Here is a 27,603-nt window from a genome sequence, read left to right as displayed (position 1 = left end):
AATTCCTTTGCTAACAGAACGACATCGCCACAGAGCCTCCCCTGAAATCATTGTGGTACGTACAACGAACGTATGCGTTAGGAGAATGCGGCGAAATCTGGCGTTAATGGGCTATGGCGGCAGACGACCGATGCGAATTCCTTTGCTAACAGAACGACATCGCCACAGAGCCTCCCCTGAAATCATTGTGGTACGTACAATGAACGTATGCGTTAGGAGAATGCGGCGAAATCTGGCGTTAATGGGCTATGGCGGCAGACGACTGATGCGAATTCCTTTGCTAACAGAACGACATCGCCACAGAGCCTCCCCTGAAATCTTTGTGGTACGTACAACGAACGTATGCGTTAGGAGAATGCGGCGAAATCTGGCGTTAATGGGCTATGGCGGAAGACGACCGATGCGAATTCCTTTGCTAACAGAACGACATCGCCACAGAGCCTCCCCTGAAATCATTGTGGTACGTACAACGAACGTATGCGTTAGGAGAATGCGGCGAAATCTGGCGTTAATGGGCTATGGCGGCAGACGACCGATGCGAATTCCTTTGCTAACAGAACGACATCGCCACAGAGCCTCCCCTGAAATCATTGTGGTACGTACAACGAACGTATGCGTTAGGAGAATGCGGCGAAATCTGGCGTTAATGGGCTATGGCGGCAGACGACCGATGCGAATTCCTTTGCTAACAGAACGACATCGCCACAGAGCCTCCCCTGAAATCATTGTGGTACGTACAACGAACGTATGCGTTAGGAGAATGCGGCGAAATCTGGCGTTAATGGGCTATGGCGGCAGACGACCGATGCGAATTCCTTTGCTAACAGAACGACATCGCCACAGAGCCTCCCCTGAAATCATTGTGGTACGTACAACGAACGTATGCGTTAGGAGAATGCGGCGAAATCTGGCGTTAATGGGCTATGGCGGCAGACGACCGATGCGAATTCCTTTGCTAACAGAACGACATCGCCACAGAGCCTCCCCTGAAATCATTGTGGTACGTACAACGAACGTATGCGTTAGGAGAATGCGGCGAAATCTGGCGTTAATGGGCTATGGCGGCAGACGACCGATGCGAATTCCTTTGCTAACAGAACGACATCGCCACAGAGCCTCCCCTGAAATCATTGTGGTACGTACAACGAACGTATGCGTTAGGAGAATGCGGCGAAATCTGGCGTTAATGGGCTATGGCGGCAGACGACCGATGCGAATTCCTTTGCTAAGAGAACGACATCGCCACAGAGCCTCCCCTGAAATCATTGTGGTACGTACAACGAACGTGTGCGTTAGGAGAATGCGGCGAAATCTGGCGTTAATGGGCTATGGCGGCAGACGACCGATGCGAATTCCTTTGCTAACAGAACGACATAGCCACAGAGCCTCCCCTGAAATCTTTGTGGTACGTACAACGAACGTATGCGTTAGGAGAATGCGGCGAAATCTAGCGTTAATTGGCTACGGCGGCAGACGACCTATGCGAATTCCTTTGCTAACAGAACGACATCGCCACAGAGCCTCCCCTGAAATCATTGTGGTACGTACAACGAACGTATGCGTTAGGAGAATGTGGCGAAATCTGGTGTTAATGGGCTATGGCGGCAGACGACCGATGCGAATTCCTTTGCTAACAGAACGACATCGCCACAGAGCCTCCCCTGAAATCATTGTGGTACGTACAACGAACGTATGCGTTAGGAGAATGCGGCGAAATCTGGCGTTAATGGGCTATGGCGGCAGACAACCGATGCGAATTCCTTTGCTAACAGAACGACATCGCCACAGAGCCTCCCCTGAAATCTTTGTGGTACGTACAACGAACGTATGCGTTAGGAGAATGCGGCGAAATCTGGCGTTAATGGGCTATGGCGGCAGACGACCGATGCGAATTCCTTTGCTAACAGAACGACATCGCCACAGAGCCTCCCCTGAAATCATTGTGGTACGTACAACGAACGTATGCGTTAGGAGAATGCGGCGAAATCTGGCGTTAATGGGCTATGGCGGCAGACGACCGATGCGAATTCCTTTGCTAACAGAACGACATCGCCACAGAGCCTCCCCTGAAAACATTGTGGTACGTACAACGAACGTATGCGTTAGGAGAATGCGGCGAAATCAGGCGTTAATGGGCTATGGCGGCAGACGACCGATGCGAATTCCTTTGCTAACAGAACGACATCGCCACAGAGCCTCCCCTGAAATCATTGTGGTACGTACAACGAACGTATGCGTTAGGAGAATGCGGCGAAATCTGGCGTTAATGGGCTATGGCGGCAGACGACCGATGCGAATTCCTTTGCTAACAGAACGACATCGCCACAGAGCCTCCCCTGAAATCATTGTGGTACGTACAACGAACGTATGCGTTAGGAGAATGCGGCGAAATCTGGCGTTAATGGGCTATGGCGGCAGACGACCGATGCGAATTCCTTTGCTAACAGAACGACATCGCCACAGAGCCTCCCCTGAAATCATTGTGGTATGTACAACGAACGTATGCGTTAGGAGAATGCGGCGAAATCTGGCGTTAATGGGCTATGGCGGCAGACGACCGATGCGAATTCCTTTTCTAACAGAACGACATCGCCACAGAGCCTCCCCTGAAATCATTGTGGTACGTACAACGAACGTATGCGTTAGGAGAATGCGGCGAAATCTGGCGTTAATGGGCTATGGCGGCAGACGACCGATGCGAATTCCTTTGCTAACAGAACGACATCGCCACAGAGCCTCCCCTGAAATCATTGTGGTACGTACAACGAACGTATGCGTTAGAAGAATGCGGCGAAATCTGGCGTTAATGGGCTATGGCGGCAGACGACCGATGCGAATTCCTTTGCTAACAGAACGACATCGCCACAGAGCCTCCCCTGAAATCATTGTGGTACGTACAACGAACGTATGCGTTAGGAGAATGCGGCGAAATCTGGCGTTAATGGGCTATGGCGGCAGACGACCGATGCGAATTCCTTTGCTAACAGAACGACATCGCCACAGAGCCTCCCCTGAAATCATTGTGGTACGTACAACGAACGTATGCGTTAGGAGAATGCGGCGAAATCTGGCGTGAATGGGCTATGGCGGCAGACGACCGATGCGAATTCCTTTGCTAAGAGAACGACATCGCCACAGAGCCTCCCCTGAAATCATTGTGGTACGTACAACGAACGTATGCGTTAGGAGAATGCGGCGAAATCTGGCGTTAATGGGCTATGGCGGCAGACGACCGATGCGAATTCGTTTGCTAACAGAACGACATAGCCACAGAGCCTCCCCTGAAATCTTTGTGGTACGTACAACGAACGTATGCGTTAGGAGAATGCGGCGAAATCTGGCGTTAATTGGCTACGGCGGCAGACGACCGATGCGAATTCCTTTGCTAACAGAACGATATCGCCACAGAGCCTCCCCTGAAATCATTGTGGTACGTACAACGAACGTATGCGTTAGCAGAATGTGGCGAAATATGGTGTTAATGGGCTATGGCGGCAGACGACCGATGCGAATTCCTTTGCTAACAGAACGACATCGCCACAGAGCCTCCCCTGAAATCATTGTGGTACGTACAACGAACGTATGCGTTAGGAGAATGCGGCGAAATCTGGCGTTAATGGGCTATGGCGGCAGACGACCGATGCGAATTCCTTTGCTAACAGAACGACATCGCCACAGAGCCTCCCCTGAAATCTTTGTGGTACGTACAACGAACGTATGCGTTAGGAGAATGCGGCGAAATCTGGCGTTAATGGGCTATGGCGGCAGACGACCGATGCGAATTCCTTTGCTAACAGAACGACATCGCCACAGAGCCTCTCCTGAAATCATTGTGGTACGTACAACGAACGTATGCGTTAGGAGAATGCGGCGAAATCTGGCGTTAATGGGCTATGGCGGCAGACGACCGATGCGAATTCCTTTGCTAACAGAACGACATCGCCACAGAGCCTCCCCTGAAATCATTGTGGTACGTACAACGAACGTATGCGTTAGGAGAATGCGGCGAAATCTGGCGTTAATGGGCTATGGCGGCAGACGACCGATGCGAATTCCTTTGCTAACAGAACGACATCGCCACAGAGCCTCCCCTGAAATCATTGTGGTACGTACAATGAACGTATGCGTTAGGAGAATGCGGCGAAATCTGGCGTTAATGGGCTATGGCGGCAGACGACTGATGCGAATTCCTTTGCTAACAGAACGACATCGCCACAGAGCCTCCCCTGAAATCATTGTGGTACGTACAACGAACGTATGCGTTAGGAGAATGCGGCGAAATCTGGCGTTAATGGGCTATGGCGGCAGACGACCGATGCGAATTCCTTTGCTAACAGAACGACATCGCCACAGAGCCTCCCCTGAAATCATTGTGGTACGTACAACGAACGTATGCGTTAGGAGAATGAGGCGAAATCTGGCGTTAATGGGCTATGGCGGCAGACGACCGATGCGAATTCCTTTACTAACAGAACGACATCGCCACAGAGCCTCCCCTGAAATCATTGTGGTACGTACAACGAACGTATGCGTTAGGAGAATGCGGCGAAATCTGGCGTTAATGGGCTATGGCGGCAGACGACCGATGCGAATTCCTTTGCTAACAGAACGACATCGCCACAGAGCCTCCCCTGAAATCATTGTGGTACGTACAACGAACGTATGCGTTAGGAGAATGCGGCGAAATCTGGCGTTAATGGGCTATGGCGGCAGACGACTGATGCGAATTCCTTTGCTAACAGAACGACATCGCCACAGAGCCTCCCCTGAAATCATTGTGGTACGTACAACGAACGTATGCGTTAGGAGAATGCGGCGAAATCTGGCGTTAATGGGCTATGGCGGCAGACGACCGATGCGAATTCCTTTGCTAACAGAACGACATCGCCACAGAGCCTCCCCTGAAATCTTTGTGGTACGTACAACGAACGTATGCGTTAGGAGAATGCGGCGAAATCTGGCGTTAATGGGCTATGGCGGCAGACGACTGATGCGAATTCCTTTGCTAACAGAACGACATCGCCACAGAGCCTCCCCTGAAATCATTGTGGTACGTACAACGAACGTATGCGTTAGGAGTATGCGGCGAAATCTGGCGTTAATTTGCTATGGCGGCAGACGACTGATGCGAATTCCTTTGCTAACAGAACGACATCGCCACAGAGCCTCCCCTGAAATCATTGTGGTACGTACAACGAACGTATGCGTTAGGAGAATGCGGCGAAATCTGGCGTTAATGGGCTATGGCGGCAGACGACCGATGCGAATTGCTTTGCTAACAGAACGACATCGCCACAGAGCCTCCCCTGAAATCATTGTGGTACGTACAACGAACGTATGCGTTAGGAGAATGCGGCGAAATCTGGCGTTAATGGGCTATGGCGGCAGACGACTGATGCGAATTCCTTTGCTAACAGAACGACATCGCCACAGAGCCTCCCCTGAAATCATTGTGGTACGTACAACGAACATATGCGTTAGGAGAATGCGGCGAAATCTGTGCGTTAATGGTCTATGGCGGCAGACGACCGATGAGAATTCCTTTGCTAACAGAACGACATCGCCACAGAGCCTCCCCTGAAATCATTGTGGTACGTACAACGAACGTATGCGTTAGGAGAATGCGGCGAAATCTGGCGTTAATGGGCTATGGCGGCAGACGACCGATGCGAATTCCTTTGCTAACAGAACGACATCGCCACAGAGCCTCCCCTGAAATCATTGTGGTACGTACAACGAACGTATGCTTTAGGAGAATGCGGCGAAATCTAGCGTTAATGGGCTATGGCGGCAGACGACCGATGCGAATTCCTTTGCTAACAGAACGACATCGCCACAGAGCCTCCCCTGAAATCATTGTGGTACGTACAACGAACGTATGCGTTAGGAGAATGCGGCGAAATCTGGCGTTAATGGGCTATGGCGGCAGACGACCAATGCGAATTCCTTTGCTAACAGAACGACATCGCCACAGAGCCTCCCCTGAAATCTTTGTGGTACGTACAACGAACGTATGCGTTAGGAGAATGCGGCGAATTCTGGCGTTAATGGGCTATGGCGGCAGACGACCGATGCGAATTCCTTTGCTAACAGAACGACATCGCCACAGAGCCTCCCCTGAAATCATTGTGGTACGTACAACGAACGTATGCGTTAGGAGAATGCGGCGAAATCTGGCGTTAATGGGCTATGGCGGCAGACGACCGATGCGAATTCCTTTGCTAACAGGACGACATCGCCACAGAGCCTCCCCTGAAATCATTGTGGTACGTACAATGAACGTATGCGTTAGGAGAATGCGGCGAAATCTGGCGTTAATGGGCTATGGCGGCAGACGACTGATGCGAATTCCTTTGCTAACAGAACGACATCGCCACAGAGCCTCCCCTGAAATCATTGTGGTACGTACAACGAACGTATGGGTTAGGAGAATGCGGCGAAATCTGGCGTTAATGGGCTATGGCGGCAGACGACCGATGCGAATTCCTTTGCTAACAGAACGACATCGCCACAGAGCCTCCCCTGAAATCATTGTGATACATACAACGAACGTATGCGTTAGGAGAATGCGGCGAAATTTGGCGTTAATGGGCTATGGCGGCAGACGACCGATGCGAATTCCTTTGCTAACAGAACGACATCGCCACAGAGCCTCCCCTGAAATCATTGTGGTACGTACAACGAACGTATGCGTTAGGAGAATGCGGCGAAATCTGGCGTTAATGGGCTATGGCGGCAGACGACCGATGCGAATTCCTTTGCTAACAGAACGACATCGCCACAGAGCCTCCCCTGAAATCATTGTGGTACGTACAACGAACGTATGCGTTAGGAGAATGCGGCGAAATCTGGCGTTAATGGGCTATGGCGGCAGACGACCGATGCGAATTCCTTTGCTAACAGAACGACATCGCCACAGAGCCTCCCCTGAAATCATTGTGGTACGTACAACGAACGTATGCGTTAGGAGAATGCGGCGAAATCTGGCGTTAATGGGCTATGGCGGCAGACGACCGATGCGAATTCCTTTGCTAACAGAACGACATCGCCACAGAGCCTCACCTGAAATCATTGTGGTACGTACAACGAACGTATGCGTTAGGAGAATGCGGCGAAATCTGGCGTTAATGGGCTATGGCGGCAGACACCCATGCGAATTCCTTTGCTAACAGAACGACATCGCCACAGAGCCTCCCCTGAAATCATTGTGGTACGTACAACGAACGTATGCGTTAGGTGAATGCGGCGAAATCTGGCGTTAATGGGCTATGGCGGCAGACGACTGATGCGAATTCCTTTGCTAACAGAACGACATCGCCACAGAGCCTCCCCTGAAATCATTGTGGTACGTACAACGAACGTATGCGTTAGGAGAATGCGGCGAAATCTGGCGTTAATGGGCTATGGCGGCAGACGACCGATGCGAATTCCTTTGCTAACAGAACGACATCGCCACAGAGCCTCCCCTGAAATCTTTGTGGTACATACAACGAACGTATGCGTTAGGAGAATGCGGCGAAATCTGGCGTTAATGGGCTATGGCGGCAGACGACCGATGCGAATTCCTTTGCTAACAGAACGACATCGCCACAGAGCCTCCCCTGAAATCATTGTGGTACGTACAACGAACGTATGCGTTAGGAGAATGCGGCGAAATCTGGCGTTAATGGGCTATGGCGGCAGACGACCGATGCGAATTCCTTTGCTAACAGAACGACATCGCCACAGAGCCTCCCCTGAAATCTTTGTGGTACGTACAGCGAACGTATGCATTAGGAGAATGCGGCGAAATCTGGCGTTAATGGGCTATGGCGGCAGACGACCGATGCGAATTCCTTTGCTAACAGAACGACATCGCCACAGAGCCTCCCCTGAAATCATTGTGGTACGTACAACAAACGTATGCGTTAGGAGAATGCGGCGAAATCTGGCGTTAATGGGCTATGGCGGCAGACGACTGATGCGAATTCCTTTGCTAACAGAACGACATCGCCACAGAGCCTCCCCTGAAATCTTTGTGGTACGTACAACGAACGTATGCGTTAGGAGAATGCAGCGAAATCCTGCGTTAATGGGCTATGGCCACAGACGACCGATGCGAATTCCTTTGCTAACAGAACGACATCGCCACAGAGCCTCCCCTGAAATCATTGTGGTACGTACAACGAACGTATGCGTTAGGAGAATGCGGCGAAATCTGGCGTTAATGGGCTATGGCGGCAGACGACCGATGCGAATTCCTTTGCTAACAGAACGACATCGCCACAGAGCCTCCCCCGAAATCATTGTGGTACGTACAACGAACGTATGCGTTAGGAGAATGCGGCGAAATCTGGCGTTAATGGGCTATGGCGGCAGACGACCGATGCGAATTCCTTTGCTAACAGAACGACATCGCCACAGAGCCTCCCCTGAAATCATTGTGGTACGTACAACGAACGTATGCGTTAGGAGAATGCGGCGAAATCTGGCGTTAATGGGCTATGGCGGCAGACGACCGATGCGAATTCCTTTGCTAACAGAACGACATCGCCACAGAGCCTCCCCTGAAATCATTGTGGTACGTACAGCGAACTTATGCGTTAGGAGAATGCGGCGAAATCTGGCGTTAATGGGCTATGGCGGCAGACGACTGATGCGAATTCCTTTGCTAACAGAACGACATCGCCACAGAGCCTCCCCTGAAATCATTGTGGTACGTACAACGAACGTATGCGTTAGGAGAATGCGGCGAAATCTGGCGTTAATGGGCTATGGCGGCAGACGACCGATGCGAATTCCCTTGCTAACAGAACGACATCGCCACAGAGCCTCCCCTGAAATCATTGTGGTACGTACAACGAACGTATGCGTTAGGAGAATGCGGCGAAATCTGGCGTTAATGGGCTATGGCGGCAGACGACCGATGCGAATTCCTTTGCTAACAGAACGACATCGCCACAGAGCCTCCCCTGAAATCATTGTGGTACGTACAACGAACGTATGCGTTAGGAGAATGCGGCGAAATCTGGCGTTAATGGGCTATGGCGGCAGACGACCGATGCGAATTCCTTTGCTAACAGAACGACATCGCCACAGAGCCTCCCCTGAAATCATTGTGGTACGTACAACGAACATATGCGTTAGGAGAATGCGGCGAAATCTGGCGTTAATGGGCTATGGCGGCAGACGACCGATGCGAATTCCTTTGCTAACAGAACGACATCGCCACAGAGCCTCCCCTGAAATCATTGTGGTACGTACAACGAACATATGCGTTAGGAGAATGCGGCGAAATCTGGCGTTAATGGGCTATGGCGGCAGACGACCGATGCGAATTCCTTTGCTAACAGAACGACATCGCCACAGAGCCTCCCCTGAAATCATTGTGGTACGTACAACGAACGTATGCGTTAGGAGAATGCGGCGAAATCTGGCGTTAATGGGCTATGGCGGCAGACGACCGATGCGAATTCCTTTGCTAACAGAACGACATCGCCACAGAGCCTCCCCTGAAATCATTGTGGTACGTACAACGAACGTATGCGTTAGGAGAATGCGGCGAAATCTGGCGTTAATGGGCTATGGCGGCAGACGACCGATGCGAATTCCTTTGCTAACAGAACGACATCGCCACAGAGCCTCCCCTGAAATCATTGTGGTACGTACAACGAACGTATGCGTTAGGAGAATGCGGCGAAATCTGGCGTTAATGGGCTATGGCGGCAGACGACTGATGCGAATTCCTTTGCTAACAGAAGGACATCGCCACAGAGCCTCCCCTGAAATCATTGTGGTACGTACAACGAACGTATGCGTTAGGAGAATGCGGCGAAATCTGGCGTTAATGGGCTATGGCGGCAGACGACCGATGCGAATTCCTTTGCTAACAGAACGACATCGCCACAGAGCCTCCCCTGAAATCATTGTGGTACGTACAACGAACGTATGCGTTAGGAGAATGCGGCGAAATCTGGCGTTAATGGGCTATGGCGGCAGACGACCGATGCGAATTCCTTTGCTAACAGAACGACATCGCCACAGAGCCTCCCCTGAAATCATTGTGGTACGTACAACGAACGTATGCGTTAGGAGAATGCGGCGAAATCTGGCGTTAATGGGCTATGGCGGCAGACGACCCATGCGAATTCCTTTGCTAACAGAACGACATCGCCACAGAGCCTCCCCTGAAATCATTGTGGTACGTACAACGAACGTATGCGTTAGGTGAATGCGGCGAAATCTGGCGTTAATGGGCTATGGCGGCAGACGACTGATGCGAATTCCTTTGCTAACAGAACGACATCGCCACAGAGCCTCCCCTGAAATCATTGTGGTACGTACAACGAACGTATGCGTTAGGAGAATGCGGCGAAATCTGGCGTTAATGGGCTATGGCGGCAGACGACCCATGCGAATTCCTTTGCTAACAGAACGACATCGCCACAGAGCCTCCCCTGAAATCTTTGTGGTACGTACAACGAATGTATGTGTTAGGAGAATGCGGCGAAATCTGGCGTTAATGGGCTATGGCGGCAGACGACCGATGCGAATTCCTTTGCTAACAGAACGACATCGCCACAGAGCCTCCCCTGAAATCATTGTGGTACGTACAACGAATGTATGCGTTAGGAGAATGCGGCGAAATCTGGCGTTAATGGGCTATGGCGGCAGACGACCGATGCGAATTCCTTTGCTAACAGAACGACATCGCCACAGAGCCTCCCCTGAAATCTTTGTGGTACGTACAGCGAACGTATGCGTTAGGAGAATGCGGCGAAATCTGGCGTTAATGGGCTATGGCGGCAGACGACCGATGCGAATTCCTTTGCTAACAGAACCACATCGCCACAGAGCCTCCCCTGAAATCATTGTGGTACGTACAACAAACGTATGCGTTAGGAGAATGCGGCGAAATCTGGCGTTAATGGGCTATGGCGGCAGACGACTGATGCGAATTCCTTTGCTAACAGAACGACATCGCCACAGAGCCTCCCCTGAAATCATTGTGGTACGTACAACGAACGTATGCGTTAGGAGAATGCGGCGAAATCTGGCGTTAATGGGCTATGGCGGCAGACGACCGATGCGAATTCCTTTGCTAACAGAACGACATCGCCACAGAGCCTCCCCTGAAATCATTGTGGTACGTACAACGAACGTATGCGTTAGGAGAATGCGGCGAAATCTGGCGTTAATGGGCTATGGCGGCAGACGACTGATGCGAATTCCTTTGCTAACAGAACGACATCGCCACAGAGCCTCCCCTGAAATCATTGTGGTACGTACAACGAACGTATGCGTTAGGAGAATGCGGCGAAATCTGGCGTTAATGGGCTATGGCGGCAGACGACCGATGCGAATTCCTTTGCTAACAGAACGACATCGCCACAGAGCCTCCCCTGAAATCATTGTGGTACGTACAACGAACGTATGCGTTAGGAGAATGCGGCGAAATCTGGCGTTAATGGGCTATGGCGGCAGACGACTGATGCGAATTCCTTTGCTAACAGAACGACATCGCCACAGAGCCTCCCCTGAAATCATTGTGGTAAGTACAACGAACGTATGCGTTAGGAGAATGCGGCGAAATCTGGCGTTAATGGGCTATGGCGGCAGACGACTGCTGCGAATTCCTTTGCTAACAGAACGACATCGCCACAGAGCCTCCCCTGAAATCATTGTGGTACGTACAACGAACGTATGCGTTAGGAGAATGCGGCGAAATCTGGCGTTAATGGGCTATGGCGGCAGACGACCGATGCGAATTCCTTTGCTAACAGAACGACATCGCCACAGAGCCTCCCCTGAAATCTTTGTGGTACGTACAACGAACATATGCGTTAGGAGAATGCGGCGAAATCTGGCGTTAATGGGCTATGGCGGCAGACGACCGATGCGAATTCCTTTGCTAACAGAACGACATCGCCACAGAGCCTCCCCTGAAATCATTGTGGTACGTACAACGAACGTATGCGTTAGGAGAATGCGGCGAAATCTGGCGTTAATGGGCTATGGCGGCAGACGACCGATGCGAATTCCTTTGCTAACAGAGGTGGGTGGGTGGGTGGAGGTTATACTTAACAGCCGAATTAAGTTAATAATTGGCTCCTTCTACCGACCCCCAGACTCCGATGATACAGTTGCGGAACAGTTCAGAGAAAGTTTGAGTCTCGTAACAAATAAATACCCCACTCATACGGTTATAGTTGGTGGGGACTTCAACCTACCTTCGGTATGTTGGCAAAAATACTTGTTCAAAACCGGTGGTAGGCAGAAAATGTCTTCCGAGATTGTCCTAAATGCATTCTCCGAAAATTATTTAGAGCAGTTAGTCCACGAACCCACGCGAATTGTAAATGGTTGCAAAAACACACTTGACCTCTTGGCCACAAACAATCCAGAGCTGATAGAGAGCATCATGACTGATACAGGGATTAGTGATCACAAGGTCATTGTAGCTAGGCTCAATACCATTTCTTCCAAATCCATCAGAAACAAACGCAAAATAATTTTATTTAAAAAAGCGGATAAAGTGCCACTAGAAGCCTTCCTAAAAGACAATTTCCATTCCTTCCGAACTGACTATGCGAATGTAGACGAGATGTGGCTCAAATTCAAAGATATAGTAGCAACAGAAATTGAGATATTCATACCTCATAAATTGGTAAGAGATGGAACGGATCCCCCGTGGTACACAAAAAAGGTCCGAACGCTGTTGCAGAGGCAACGGAAAAGGCATGCGAAGTTCAGAAGAACGCGAAATCCTGAAGATGGGCTAAAATTTACAGACGCTCGAAATTTGGCACGTACTTCGATGCGAGATGCCTTTAATAGGTTCCACAACGAAACATTGTCTCGAAATTTGGTAGAAAATCCGAAGAAATTCTGGTCGTATGTAAAGTACACAAGCGGCAAGACGCAGTCAATACCTTCGCTGCGCAGTGCCGATGGTACTGTTATCGACGACTGTGCCGCTAAAGCGGAGTTATTGAACGCAGTTTTCCGAAATTCCTTCACCAGGGAAGACGAATGGAATATTCCAGAATTTGAAACACGAACATCTGCTAGCATGAGTTTCTTAGAAGTAGATACCTTAGGGGTTGCGAAGCAACTCAAATCGCTTGATACGGGCAAGTCTTCAGGTCCAGATTGTATACCGATTAGGTTCCTTTCAGATTACGCTGATACTATAGCTCCCTACTTAGCACTCATATACAACCGCTCGCTCACCGATAGATCTGTACCTACAGATTGGAAAATTGCGCAGGTCGCGCCAGTGTTCAAGACGGGTAGTAGGAGTAATCCATTTAACTACAGACCTATATCATTGACGTCGGTTTGCAGTAGGGTTTTGGAGCATATACTGTATTCAAACATTATGAATCACCTCGAAGGGAACGATTTATTGACACGTAATCAGCATGGCTTCAGAAAACGTCGCTCTTGTGCAACGCAGCTAGCTCTTTATTCGCACGAAGTAATGGCCGCTATCGACAGGGGATCTCAAGTTGATTCCGTATTTCTAGATTTCCGGAAAGCTTTTGACACCGTTCCTCACAAGCGACTTCTAATCAAGCTGCGGAGCTATGGGGTATCGTCTCAGTTGTGCGACTGGATTCGTGATTTCCTGTCAGGAAGGTCGCAGTTCGTAGTAATAGACGGCAAATCATCGAGTAAAACTAAAGTGATATCAGGTGTTCCCCAGGGAAGCGTCCTGGGACCTCTGCTGTTCCTGATCTATATAAATGACCTGGGTGACAATCTGAGCAGTTCTCTTAGGCTGTTCGCAGATGATGCTGTAATTTACCGTCTAGTACGGTCATCCGAAGACCAGTATCAGCTGCAAAGCGATTTAGAAAAGATTGGTGTATGGTGTGTCAGGTGGCAGTTGACGCTAAACAACGAAAAGTGTGAGATGATCCACATGAGTTCCAAAAGAAATCCGTTGGAATTCGATTACTCGATAAATAGTACAATTCTCAAGGCTGTCAATTCAACTAAGTACCTGGGTGTTAAAATTACGAACAACTTCAGTTGGAAGGACCACATAGATAATATTGTCGGGAAGGCGAGCCAAAGGTTGCGTTTCATTGGCAGGACACTTAGAAGATGCAACAAGTCCACTAAAGAGACAGCTTACACTACACTCGTTCGTCCTCTGTTAGAATATTGCTGCGCGGTGTGGGATCCTTACCAGGTGGGATTGACGGAGGACATCGAGAGGGTGCAAAGAAGGGCAGCTCGTTTTGTATTATCGCGTTATAGGGGAGAGAGTGTGGCAGATATGATACACGAGTTGGGATGGAAGTCATTACAGCATAGACGTTTTTCGTCGCGGCGAGAGCTTTTTACGAAATTTCAGTCACCAACTTTCTCTTCCGAATGCGAAAATATTTTGTTGAGCCCAACCTACATAGGAAGGAATGATCATCAAAATAAAATAAGAGAAATCAGAGCTCGAACAGAAAGGTTTAGGTGTTCATTTTTCCCGCTCGCTGTTCGGGAGTGGAATAGTAGAGAGATAGTATGATTGTGGTTCGATGAACCCTCTGCCAAGCACTTAAATGTGAATTGCAGAGTAGTCATGTAGATGTAGAACGACATCGCCACAGAGCCTCCCCTGAAATCATTGTGGTACGTACAACGAACATATGCGTTAGGAGAATGCGGCGAAATCTGGCGTTAATGGGCTATGGATCAGACGACCAATGCGAATTCCTTTGCTAACAGAACGACATCGCCACAGAGCCTCCCCTGAAATCATTGTGGTACGTACAACGAACGTATGCGTTAGGAGAATGCGGCGAAATCTGGCGTTAATGGGCTATGGCGGCAGACGACCGATGCGAATTCCTTTGCTAACAGAACGACATCGCCACAGAGCCTCCCCTGAAATCTTTGTGGTACGTACAACGAACGTATGCGTTAGGAGAATGCGGCGAAATCTGGCGTTAATGGGCTATGGCGGCAGACGACCGATGCGAATTCCTTTGCTAACAGAACGACATCGCCACAGAGCCTCCCCTGAAGTCATTGTGGTACGTACAATGAACTTATGCGTTAGGAGAATGCGGCGAAATCTGGCGTTAATGGGCTATGGCGGCAGACGACTGATGCGAATTCCTTTGCTAACAGAACGACATCGCCACAGAGCCTCCCCTGAAATCATTGTGGTACGTACAACGAACGTATGCGTTAGGAGAATGCGGCGAAATCTGGCGTTAATGGGCTACGGCGGCAGACGACCGATGCGAATTCCTTTGCTAACAGAACGACATCGCCACAGAGCCTCCCCTGAAATCATTGTGGTACGTACAACGAACGTATGCGTTAGGAGAATGCGGCGAAATCTGGCGTTAATGGGCTATGGCGGCAGACGACCGATGCGAATTCCTTTGCTAACAGAACGACATCGCCACAGAGCCTCCCCTGAAATCATTGTGTTACGTACAACAAACGTATGCGTTAGGAGAATGCGGCGAAATCTGGCGTTAATGGGCTATGGCGGCAGACGACCGATGCGAATTCCTTTGCTAACAGAACGACATCGCCACAGAGCCTCCCCTGAAATCATTGTGGTACGTACAATGAACGTATGCGTTAGGAGAATGCGGCGAAATCTGGCGTTAATGGGCTATGGCGGCAGACGACCGATGCGAATTCCTTTGCTAACAGAACGACATCGCCACAGAGCCTCCCCTGAAATCATTGTGGTACGTACAACGAACGTATGCGTTAGGAGAATGCGGCGAAATCTGGCGTTAATGGGCTATGGCGGCAGACGACCGATGCGAATTCCTTTGCTAACAGAACGACATCGCCACAGAGCCTCCCCTGAAATCATTGTGGTACGTACAACGAACGTATGCGTTAGGAGAATGCGGCGAAATCTGGCGTTAATGGGCTATGGCGGCAGACGACCGATGCGAATTCCTTTGCTAACAGAACGACATCGCCACAGAGCCTCCCCTGAAATCATTGTGGTATGTACAACGAACGTATGCGTTAGGAGAATGCGGCGAAATCTGGCGTTAATGGGCTATGGCGGCAGACGACTGATGCGAATTCCTTTGCTAACAGAACGACATCGCCACAGAGCCTCCCCTGAAATCATTGTGGTACGTACATCGAACGTATGCGTTAGGAGAATGCAGCGAAATCTGGCGTTAATGGGCTATGGCGGCAGACGACCAATGCGAATTCCTTTTCTAACAGAACGACATCGCCACAGAGCCTCCCCTGAAATCATTGTGGTACGTACAATGAACGTATGCGTTAGGAGAATGCGGCGAAATCTGGCGTTAATGGGCTATGGCGGCAGACGACCGATGCGAATTCCTTTGCTAACAGAACGACATCGCCACAGAGCCTCCCCTGAAATCATTGTGGTACGTACAAAGAACGTATGCGTTAGAAGAATGCGGCGAAATCTGGCGTTAATGGGCTATGGCGGCAGACGACCGATGAGAATTCCTTTGCTAACAGAACGTCATCGCCACAGAGCCTCACCTGAAATCATTGTGGTACGTACAACGAACGTATGCGTTAGGAGAATGCGGCGAAATCTGGCGTTAATGGGCTATGGCGGCAGACGACCGATGCGAATTCCTTTGCTAACAGAACGACATCGCCACAGAGCCTCCCCTGAAATCATTGTGGTACGTACAACGAACGTATGCGTTAGGAGAATGCGGCGAAATCTGGCGTTAATGGGCTATGGCGGCAGACGACCGATGCGAATTCCTTTGCTAACAGAACGACATCGCCACAGAGCCTCCCCTGAAATCATTGTGGTATGTACAACGAACGTATGCGTTAGGAGAATGCGGCGAAATCTGGCGTTAATGGGCTATGGCGGCAGACGACTGATGCGAATTCCTTTGCTAACAGAACGACATCGCCACAGAGCCTCCCTTGAAATCATTGTGGTACGTACAACGAACGTATGCGTTAGGAGAATGCGGCGAAATCTGGCGTTAATGGGCTATGGCGGCAGACGACCGATGCGAATGCCTTTGCTAACAGAACGACGTCGCCACAGAGCCTCCCCTGAAATCATTGTGGTACGTACAACGAACGTATGCGTTAGGAGAATGCGGCGAAATCTGGCGTTAATGGGCTATGGCGGCAGACGACCGATGCGAATTCCTTTGCTAACAGAACGACATCGCCACAGAGCCTCCCCTGAAATCATTGTGGTACGTACAACGAACGTATGCGTTAGGAGAATGCGGCGAAATCTGGCGTTAATGGGCTATGGCGGCAGACGACCGATGCGAATTCCTTTGCTAACAGAACGACATCGCCACAGAGCCTCCCCTGAAATCATTGTGGTACGTACAACGAACGTATGCGTTAGGAGAATGCGGCGAAATCTGGCGTTAATGGGCTATGGCGGCAGACGACCGATACGAATTCCTTTGCTAACAGAACGACATCGCCACAGAGCCTCCCCTGAAATCATTGTGGTACGTACAACGAACGTATGCGTTAGGAGAATGCGGCGAAATCTGGCGTTAATGGGCTATGGCGGCAGACGACCGATGCGAATTCCTTTGCTAACAGAACGACATCGCCACAGAGCCTCCCCTGAAATCATTGTGGTACGTACAACGAACGTATGCGTTAGGAGAATGCGGCGAAATCTGGCGTTAATGGGCTATGGCGGCAGACGACCGATGCGAATGCCTTTGCTAACAGAACGACATCGCCACAGAGCCTCCCCTGAAATCATTGTGGTACGTACAACGAACGTATGCGTTAGGAGAATGCGGCGAAATCTGGCGTTAATGGGCTATGGCGGCAGACGACCGATGCGAATTCCTTTGCTAACAGAACGACATCGCCACAGAGCCTCCCCTAAAATCATTGTGGTACGTACAACGAACGTATGCGTTAGGAGAATGCGGCGAAATCTGGCGTTAATGGGCTATGGCGGCAGACGACCGATGCGAATTCCTTTGCTAACAGAACGACATCGCCACAGAGCCTCCCCTGAAATCATTGTGGTACGTACAACGAACGTATGCGTTAGGAGAATGCAGCGAAATCTGGCGTTAATGGGCTATGGCGGCAGACGACCGATGCGAATTCCTTTGCTAACAGAACGACACCGCCACAGAGCCTCCCCTGAAATCATTGTGGTACGTACAACGAACGTATGCGTTAGGAGAATGCGGCGAAATCTGGCGTTAATGGGCTATGGCGGCAGACGACTGATGCGAATTCCTTTGCTAACAGAACGACATCGCCACAGAGCCTCCCCTGAAATCATTGTGGTACGTACAACGAACGTATGCGTTAGGAGAATGCGGCGAAATCTGGCGTTAATGGGCTATGGCGGCAGACGACCGATGCGAATTCCTTTGCTAACAGAACGACATCGCCACAGAGCCTCCCCTGAAATCATTGTGGTATGTACAACGAACGTATGCGTTAGGAGAATGCGGCGAAATCTGGCGTTAATGGGCTATGGCGGCAGACGACTGATGCGAATTCCTTTGCTAACAGAACGACATCGCCACAGAGCCTCCCCTGAAATCATTGTGGTACGTACATCGAACGTATGCGTTAGGAGAATGCAGCGAAATCTGGCGTTAATGGGCTATGGCGGCAGACGACCAATGCGAATTCCTTTGCTAACAGAACGACATCGCCACAGAGCCTCCCCTGAAATCATTGTGGTACGTACAACGAACGTATGCGTTAGGAGAATGCGGCGAAATCTGGCGTTAATGGGCTATGGCGGCAGACGACCGATGCGAATTCCTTTGCTAACAGAACGACATCGCCACAGAGCCTCCCCTGAAATCATTGTGGTACGTACAACGAACGTATGCGTTAGAAGAATGCGGCGAAATCTGGCGTTAATGGGCTATGGCGGCAGACGACCGATGCGAATTCCTTTGCTAACAGAACGTCATCGCCACAGAGCCTCCCCTGAAATCATTGTGGTACGTACAACGAACGTATGCGTTAGGAGAATGCGGCGAAATCTGGCGTTAATGGGCTATGGCGGCAGACGACCGATGCAAATTCCTATGCTAACAGAACGACATCGCCACAGAGCCTCCCCTGAAGTCATTGTGGTACGTACAACGAACGTATGCGTTAGGAGAATGCGGCGAAATCTGGCGTTAATGGGCTATGGCGGCAGACGACCGATGCGAATTCCTTTGCTAACAGAACGACATCGCCACAGAGCCTCCCCTGAAGTCATTGTGGTACGTACAACGAACGTATGCGTTAGGAGAATGCGGCGAAATCTGGCGTTAATGGGCTATGGCGGCAGACGACCGATGCGAATTCCTTTGCTAACAGAACGACATCGCCACAGAGCCTCCCCTGAAATCATTGTGGTACGTACAACGAACGTATGCGTTAGGAGAATGCGGCGAAATCTGGCGTTAATGGGCTATGGCGGCAGACGACCGATGCGAATTCCTTTGCTAACAGAACGACATCGCCACAGAGCCTCCCCTGAAATCATTGTGGTACGTACAACGAACGTATGCGTTAGGAGAATGCGGCGAAATCTGGCGTTAATGGGCTATGGCGGCAGACGACCGATGCGAATTCCTTTGCTAACAGAACGACATCGCCACAGAGCCTCCCCTGAAATCATTGTGGTACGTACAACGAACGTATGCGTTATGAGAATGCGGCGAAATCTGGCGTTAATGGGCTATGGCGGCAGACGACCGATGCGAATTCCTTTGCTAACAGAACGACATCGCCACAGAGCCTCCCCTGAAATCATTGTGGTACGTACAACGAACGTATGCGTTAGGAGAATGCGGCGAAATCTGGCGTTAATAGGCTATGGCGGCAGACGACCGATGCGAATTCCTTTGCTAACAGAACGACATCGCCACAGAGCCTCCCCTGAAATCATTGTGGTACGTACAACGAACGTATGCGTTAGGAGAATGCGGCGAAATCTGGCGTTAATGGGCTATGGCGGCAGACGACCGATGCGAATTCCTTTGCTAACAGAACGACATCGCCACAGAGCCTCCCCTGAAATCATTGTGGTACGTACAACGAACGTATGCGTTAGGAGAATGCGGCGAAATCTGGCGTTAATGGGCTATGGCGGCAGACGACCGATGCGAATTCCTTTGCTAACAGAACGACATCGCCACAGAGCCTCCCCTGAAATCATTGTGGTACGTACAACGAACGTATGCGTTAGGAGAATGCGGCGAAATCTGGCGTTAATGGGCTATGGCGGCAGACGACCGATGCGAATTCCTTTGCTAACAGAACGACATCGCCACAGAGCCTCCCCTGAAATCATTGTGGTACGTACAACGAACGTATGCGTTAGGAGAATGCGGCGAAATCTGGCGTTAATGGGCTATGGCGGCAGACGACCGATGCGAATTCCTTTGCTAACAGAACGACATCGCCACAGAGCCTCCCCTGAAATCATTGTGGTATGTACAACGAACGTATGCGTTAGGAGAATGCGGCGAAATCTGGCGTTAATGGGCTATGGCGGCAGACGACCGATGCGAATTCCTTTGCTAACAGAACGACATCGCCACAGAGCCTCCCCTGAAATCATTGTGGTACGTACAACGAACGTATGCGTTAGGAGAATGCGGCGAAATCTGGCGTTAATGGGCTATGGCGGCAGACGACCGATGCGAATTCCTTTGCTAACAGAACGACATCCCCACAGAGCCTCCCCTGAAATCATTGTGGTATGTACAACGAACGTATGCGTTAGGAGAATGCGGCGAAATCTGGCGTTAATGGGCTATGGCGGCAGACGACCGATGCGAATGCCTTTGCTAACAGAACGACATCGCCACAGAGCCTCCCCTGAAATCATTGTGGTACGTACAACGAACGTATGCGTTAGGAGAATGCGGCGAAATCTGGCGTTAACGCTCTATGGCGGCAGACGACTGATGCGAATTCCTTTGCTAACAGAACGACATCGCCACAGAGCCTCCTCTGAAATCATTGTGGTACGTACATCGAACGTATGCGTTAGGAGAATGCGGCGAAATCTGGCGTTAATGGGCTATGGCGGCAGACGACCGATGCGAATTCCTTTGCTAACAGAACGACATCGCCACAGAGCCTCCCCTGAAATCATTGTGGTACGTACAACGAACGTATGCGTTAGGAGAATGCGGCGAAATCTGGCGTTAATGGGCTATGGCGGCAGACGACCGATGCGAATTCCTTTGCTAACAGAACGACATCGCCACAGAGCCTCCCCTGAAATCATTGTGGTACGTACAACGAACGTATGCGTTAGGAGAATGCGGCGAAATCTGGCGTTAATGGGCTATGGCGGCAGACGACCGATGCGAATTCCTTTGCTAACAGAACGACATCGCCACAGAGCCTCCCCTGAAATCATTGTGGTACGTACAACGAACGTATGCGTTAGGAGAATGCGGCGAAATCTGGCGTTAATGGGCTATGGCGGCAGACGACCGATGCGAATTCCTTTGCTAACAGAACGACATCGCCACAGAGCCTCCCCTGAAATCATTGTGGTACGTACAACGAACGTATGCGTTAGGAGAATGCGGCGAAATCTGGCGTTAATGGGCTATGGCGGCAGACGACCGATGCGAATTCCTTTGCTAACAGAACGACATCGCCACAGAGCCTCCCCTGAAATCATTGTGGTACGTACAACGAACGTATGCGTTAGGAGAATGCGGCGAAATCTGGCGTTAATGGGCTATGGCGGCAGACGACCGATGCGAATTCCTTTGCTAACAGAACGACATCGCCACAGAGCCTCCCCTGAAATCATTTTGGTACGTACAACGAACGTATGCGTTAGGAGAATGCGGCGAAATCTGGCGTTAATGGGCTATGGCGGCAGACGACCGATGCGAATTCCTTTGCTAACAGAACGACATCGCCACAGAGCCTCCCCTGAAATCTTTGTGGTACGTACAACGAACGTATGCGTTAGGAGAATGCGGCGAAATCTGGCGTTAATGGGCTATGGCGGCAGACGACCGATGCGAATTCCTTTGCTAACAGAACGACATCGCCACAGAGCCTCCCCTGAAATCATTGTGGTACGTACCACGAACGTATGCGTTAGGAGAATGCGGCGAAATCTGGCGTTAATGGGCTATGGCGGCAGACGACCGATGCGAATTCCTTTGCTAACAGAACGACATCGCCACAGAGCCTCCCCTGAAATCATTGTGGTACGTACAACGAACGTATGCGTTAGGAGAATGCGGCGAAATCTGGCGTTAATGGGCTATGGCGGCAGACGACCGATGCGAATTCCTTTGCTAACAGAACGACATCGCCACAGAGCCTCCCCTGAAATCATTGTGGTACGTACAACGAACGTATGCGTTAGGAGAATGCGGCGAAATCTGGCGTTAATGGGCTATGGCGGCAGACGACCGATGCGAATTCCTTTGCTAACAGAACGACATCGCCACAGAGCCTCCCCTGAAATCATTGTGGTACGTACAACGAACGTATGCGTTAGGAGAATGCGGCGAAATCTGGCGTTAATGGGCTATGGCGGCAGACGACCGATGCGAATTCCTTTGCTAACAGAACGACATCGCCACAGAGCCTCCCCTGAAATCATTGTGGTATGTACAACGAACGTATGCGTTAGGAGAATGCGGCGAAATCTGGCGTTAATGGGCTATGGCGGCAGACGACTGATGCGAATTCCTTTGCTAACAGAACGACATCGCCACAGAGCCTCCCCTGAAATCATTGTGGTACGTACATCGAACGTATGCGTTAGGAGAATGCAGCGAAATCTGGCGTTAATGGGCTATGGCGGCAGACGACCGATGCGAATTCCTTTGCTAACAGAACGACATCGCCACAGAGCCTCCCCTGAAATCATTGTGGTACGTACAACGAACGTATGCGTTAGGAGAATGCGGCGAAATCTGGCGTTAATGGGCTATGGCTGCAGACGACCGTTGCGAATTCCTTTGCTAACAGAACGACATCGCCACAGAGCCTCCCCTGAAATCATTGTGGTACGTACAACGAACGTATGCGTTAGGAGAATGCGGCGAAATCTGGCGTTAATGGGCTATGGCGGCAGACGACCGATGCGAATTCCTTTGCTAACAGAACGACATCGCCACAGAGCCTCCCCTGAAATCATTGTGGTACGTACAACGAACGTATGCGTTAGGAGAATGCGGCGAAATCTGGCGTTAATGGGCTATGGCGGCAGACGACCGATGTGAATTCCTTTGCTAACAGAACGACATCGCCACAGAGCCTCCCCTGAAATCATTGTGGTACGTACAACGAACGTATGCGTTAGGAGAATGCGGCGAAATCTGGCGTTAATGGGCTATGGCGGCAGACGACCGATGCGAATTCCTTTGCTAACAGAACGACATCGCCACAGAGCCTCCCCTGAAATCATTGTGGTACGTACAACGAACGTATGCGTTAGGAGAATGCGGCGAAATCTGGCGTTAATGGGCTATGGCGGCAGACGACCGATGCGAATTCCTTTGCTAACAGAACGACATCGCCACAGAGCCTCCCCTGAAATCATTGTGGTACGTACAACGAACGTATGCGTTAGGAGAATGCGGCGAAATCTGGCGTTAATGGGCTATGGCGGCAGATGACCGATGCGAATTCCTTTGCTAACAGAACGACATCGCCACAGAGCCTCCCCTGAAATCATTGTGGTACGTACAACGAACGTATGCGTTAGGAGAATGCGGCGAAATCTGGCGTTAATGGGCTATGGCGGCAGACGACCGATGCGAATTCCTTTGCTAACAGAACGACATCGCCACAGAGCCTCCCCTGAAATCATTGTGGTACATACAACGAACGTATGCGTTAGAAGAATGCGGCGAAATCTGGCGTTAATGGGCTATGGCGGCAGACGACCGATGCGAATTCCTTTGCTAACAGAACGACATCGCCACAGAGCCTCCCCTGAAATCATTGTGGTATGTACAACGAACGTATGCGTTAGGAGAATGCGGCGAAATCTGGCGTTAATGGGAATGGCGGCAGACGACCGATGCGAATTCCTTTGCTAACAGAACGACATCGCCACAGAGCCTCCCCTGAAATCATTGTGGTACGTACAACGAACGTATGCGTCAGGAGAATGCGGCGAAATCTGGCGTTAATGGGCTATGGCGGCAGACGACCGATGCGAATTCCTTTGCTAACAGAACGACATCGCCACAGAGCCTCCCCTGAAATCATTGTGGTATGTACAACGAACGTATGCGTTAGGAGAATGCGGCGAAATCTGGCGTTAATGGGCTATGGCGGCAGACGACTGATGCGAATTCCTTTGCTAACAGAACGACATCGCCACAGAGCCTCCCCTGAAATCATTGTGGTACGTACATCGAACGTATGCGTTAGGAGAATGCAGCGAAATCTGGCGTTAATGGGCTATGGCGGCAGACGACCGATGCGAATTCCTTTGCTAACAGAACGACATCGCCACAGAGCCTCAACTGAAATCATTGTGGTACGTACAACGAACGTATGCGTTAGGAGAATGCGGCGAAATCTGGCGTTAATGGGCTATGGCGGCAGACGACCGATGCGAATTCCTTTGCTAACAGAACGACATCGCCACAGAGCCTCCCCTGAAATCATTGTGGTACGTACAACGAACGTATGCGTTAGGAGAATGCGGCGAAATCTGGCGTTAATGGGCTATGGCGGCAGACGACCGATGCGAATTCCTTTGCTAACAGAACGACATCGCCACAGAGCCTCCCCTGAAATCATTGTGGTACGTACAACGAACGTATGCGTTAGGAGAATGCGGCGAAATCTGGCGTTAATGGGCTATGGCGGCAGACGACCGATGCGAATTCCTTTGCTAACAGAACGACATCGCCACAGAGCCTCCCCTGAAATCATTGTGGTACGTACAACGAACGTATGCGTTAGGAGAATGCGGCGAAATCTGGCGTTAATGGGCTATGGCGGCAGACGACCGATGCGAATTCCTTTGCTAACAGAACGACATCGCCACAGAGCCTCCCCTGAAATCATTGTGGTACGTACAACGAACGTATGCGTTAGGAGAATGCGGCGAAATCTGGCGTTAATGGGCTATGGCGGCAGACGACCGATGCGAATTCCTTTGCTAACAGAACGACATCGCCACAGAGCCTCCCCTGAAATCATTGTGGTACGTACAACGAACGTATGCGTTAGGAGAATGCAGCGAAATCTGGCGTTAATGGGCTATGGCGGCAGACGACCGATGCGAATTCCTTTGCTAACAGAACGACATCGCCACAGAGCCTCCCCTGAAATCATTGTGGTACGTACAACGAACGTATGCGTTAGGAGAATGCGGCGAAATCTGGCGTTAATGGGCTATGGCGGCAGACGACCGATGCGAATTCCTTTGCTAACAGAACGACATCGCCACAGAGCCTCCCCTGAAATCATTGTGGTACGTACAACGACCGTATGCGTTAGGAGAATGCGGCGAAATCTGGCGTTAATGGGCTATGGCGGCAGACGACCGATGCGAATTCCTTTGCTAACAGAACGACATCGCCACAGAGCCTCCCCTGAAATCATTGTGGTACGTACAACGAACGTATGCGTTAGGAGAATGCGGCGAAATCTGGCGTTAATGGGCTATGGCGGCAGACGACCGATGCGAATTCCTTTGCTAACAGAACGACATCGCCACAGAGCCTCCCCTGAAATCATTGTGGTATGTACAACGAACGTATGCGTTAGGAGAATGCGGCGAAATCTGGCGTTAATGGGCTATGGCGGCAGACGACTGATGCGAATTCCTTTGCTAACAGAACGACATCGCCACAGAGCCTCCCCTGAAATCATTGTGGTACGTACATCGAACGTATGCGTTAGGAGAATGCAGCGAAATCTGGCGTTAATGGGCTATGGCGGCAGACGACCGATGCGAATTCCTTTGCTAACAGAACGACATCGCCACAGAGCCTCCCCTGAAATCATTGTGGTACGTACAACGAACGTATACGTTAGGAGAATGCGGCGAAATCTGGCGTTAATGGGCTATGGCGGCAGACGACCGATGCGAATTCCTTTGCTAACAGAACGACATCGCCACAGAGCCTCCCCTGAAATCATTGTGGTACGTACAACGAACGTATGCGTTAGGAGAATGCGGCGAAATCTGGCGTTAATGGGCTATGGCGGCAGACGACCGATGCGAATTCCTTTGCTAACAGAACGACATCGCCACAGAGCCTCCCCTGAAATCATTGTGGTACGTACAACGAACGTATGCGTTAGGAGAATGCGGCGAAATCTGGCGTTAATGGGCTATGGCGGCAGACGACCGATGCGAATTCCTTTGCTAACAGAACGACATCGCCACAGAGCCTCCCCTGAAATCATTGTGGTACGTACAACGAACGTATGCGTTAGGAGAATGCGGCGAAATCTGGCGTTAATGGGCTATGGCGGCAGACGACCGATGCGAATTCCTTTGCTAACAGAACGACATCGCCACAGAGCCTCCACTGAAATCATTGTGGTACGTACAACGAACGTATGCGTTAGGAGAATGCGGCGAAATCTGGCGTTAATGGGCTATGGCGGCAGACGACCGATGCGAATTCCTTTGCTAACAGAACGACATCGCCACAGAGCCTCCCCTGAAATCATTGTGGTACGTACAACGAACGTATGCGTTAGGAGAATGCGGCGAAATCTGGCGTTAATGGGCTATGGCGGCAGACGACCGATGCGAATTCCTTTGCTAACAGAACGACATCGCCACAGAGCCTCCCCTGAAATCATTGTGGTACGTACAACGAACGTATGCGTTAGGAGAATGCGGCGAAATCTGGCGTTAATGGGCTATGGCGGCAGACGACCGATGCGGATTCCTTTGCTAACAGAACGACATCGCCACAGAGCCTCCCCTGAAATCATTGTGGTACGTACAACGAACGTATGCGTTAGGAGAATGCGGCGAAATCTGGCGTTAATGGGCTATGGCGGCAGACGACCGATGCGAATTCCTTTGCTAACAGAACGACATCGCCACAGAGCCTCCCCTGAAATCATTGTGGTACGTACAACGAACGTATGCGTTAGGAGAATGCGGCGAAATCTGGCGTTAATGGGCTATGGCGGCAGACGACCGATGCGAATTCCTTTGCTAACAGAACGACATCGCCACAGAGCCTCCCCTGAAATCATTGTGGTACGTACAACGAACGTATGCGTTAGGAGAATGCGGCGAAATCTGGCGTTAATGGGCTATGGCGGCAGACGACCGATGCGAATTCCTTTGCTAACAGAACGACATCGCCACAGAGCCTCCCCTGAAATCATTGTGGTACGTACAACGAACGTATGCGTTAGGAGAATGCGGCGAAATCTGGCGTTAATGGGCTATGGCGGCAGACGACCGATGCGAATTCCTTTGCTAACAGAACGACATCGCCACAGAGCCTCCCCTGAAATCATTGTGGTATGTACAACGAACGTATGCGTTAGGAGAATGCGGCGAAATCTGGCGTTAATGGGCTATGGCGGCAGACGACCGATGCGAATTCCTTTGCTAACAGAACGACATCGCCACAGAGCCTCCCCTGAAATCATTGTGGTACGTACAACGAACGTATGCGTTAGGAG

The sequence above is a fragment of the Schistocerca gregaria genome, chromosome 1 (assembly GCF_023897955.1).
Source record: "Schistocerca gregaria isolate iqSchGreg1 chromosome 1, iqSchGreg1.2, whole genome shotgun sequence".
Taxonomy (NCBI): domain Eukaryota; kingdom Metazoa; phylum Arthropoda; class Insecta; order Orthoptera; family Acrididae; genus Schistocerca; species Schistocerca gregaria.
Note: the sequence above shows the minus strand (reverse complement) of the source record.